Source organism: Schistocerca cancellata, chromosome 1 (assembly GCF_023864275.1).
Source record: "Schistocerca cancellata isolate TAMUIC-IGC-003103 chromosome 1, iqSchCanc2.1, whole genome shotgun sequence".
Taxonomy (NCBI): domain Eukaryota; kingdom Metazoa; phylum Arthropoda; class Insecta; order Orthoptera; family Acrididae; genus Schistocerca; species Schistocerca cancellata.
In genome coordinates, this window is record NC_064626.1 from 890,284,485 (window position 1) to 890,286,283 (window position 1,799).

The 1,799-nt window shown below is 49.5% G+C and overlaps 1 non-coding gene across 1 annotated transcript; it reads right to left on the minus strand.

Annotated features, from left to right (window-relative positions):
• Window positions 1-457: 457 nt before the first annotated feature.
• On the minus strand, window positions 458-532 carry Trnat-ugu (transfer RNA threonine (anticodon UGU)). Its single transcript has one exon. It is a non-coding gene; the product is annotated as a tRNA-Thr (tRNA).
• Window positions 533-1,799: the final 1,267 nt, after the last annotated feature.

Sequence of the window (1,799 nt, forward strand, 5' to 3'; positions counted from 1 at the left end):
AATTATTAACACCCTAATTTGCGTATCATATACGTGGCACCATCTCCCTGTTATGTGATAATATAAAAACGAAGTGCCCTTCTTTGAACTTTTACCTCTGTCAGCACTATCTGATACACACCCCACATCGCACAGGAAAGTGATCTTCCGCCCTTCTATCAAATCCGCTACTTCACCCTTCCTCTGAAAAATGACGTGTTGCTCCTAAAGATGGAAATTTCCTTGTGAATGTTGTGACAGCTCATATTTTGTCCAAATAATACGAACTGTTCGATGAGAGATGCATTAAGCACTGCTGACTCGTGCACACGCTGGAACCAGTCACGTTAACATTGGCGGAACATTCGATTGAAATGAGTCACTCTGTCGACTGAAGTGACGTGAAATAATAATTAAATCAAGACCCTAAGCTGTCGACAGGCGTTGATGTACATCAATGGGGACAGATGAAAATGTGTGCCCCGACCGGGACTCGAACCCGGGATCTCCTGCTTACAAGGCAGACGCTCTATGCAGCTGAGCCACCGAGGGCACAGAGGATAGCGCGACTGCAGGTATTTATCCCTTACACGCTTTCCGTGAGATCCACATTCCCAACTTAATGTCCGCACACTACATTCGTAGTGCCCCTGCCTATTACACTCATTACTCGCGGCAGACAATCTTACCGAGTCCCGTTAAGAGTTCGGGCAGGGCGTGTGCATCCAGCACAGAAGAAGAAGGTCAATGGCCGGTTAGCCTTAACTATATGAAGATGGTATCTGTTGTTTCGGACACGTCCGAAGGCACAGGTATCATCTTCACGCAGTGACGTGAATTTTTTGCTTCGTCTTAATCTTTTTCGGACTAGTTTTCAAGGAAGCTATGGAGATTCTATTAGTGTAACAATCACGAAATATCGTAAACCGTTTTAATTTCGAAAAGGCATGGAATCCGGCACTTGCGAAAATCAAACAAGGAAGTCACCACGGTGCTGTCGGTAGCGAAGATACATCGAGTAAAAACTCAACTATCTGAGCGCTTTGTCACCTGCCACAGCAGGCGCACACCATAGTAAGACTCGTCGCTTCCGACCAGCATCTGCGGCAATGACACGCAAGCGCAGTGTATCCGTGGTGGAGCTTACAAGGCTGCTCTTGACACACCACCACCACCACTGACTCGGCGCTGGTCAGCGTCGCTGCCAACACCGCCTCCGTCGCAAAAAGCGGCAGCAGCAGGTGTCTGCGCACCGAAAGCTTGCTAGAAACAGCTCCACTGAGACCGCCGTCCGCGCCGATGCTGCAACCAGTCGTCCCAGAGCAGCCGCTACGACCAGTTAGAACTCACTGCCCTCGTCGCCTCTGTTTCTGCAGTCCTTGACAGGGTGCCTCGCCTCGCCGAGTTACTGCAGGAAGCCTCAAATGCAGTGTTGTCGACTACCCAGAGAGCCAAGACGGCTGCACCCCAGCCGGTGCTATGGGCACGTTCCGAACGCCGTCCACGCCGGAAGCCGACTACATCAGGAAATTGGCAACCATCGAGCTGTCAGCACAGCTGCTAGCGTGAACACCCAACTACCTGAGAAGGCCACAAGGCCAAAAATAGTATTTTTTCTAAACGCTTGACCATCTGAAACTCGAACTTCCGTATCTTTCGTCTCTGGCCAAGCGCTGCATACACCGTAAACGACGGTGATGACGAACAGGTGTTGTCCCCTGGTGAGTTATTAAGTAATACACTTCCCGACAGTGGTTAAACCCTAACATGCTCATGTAAGTATTTAAATTACCTTCCATTTTTCCACTGAAGATTCCCGT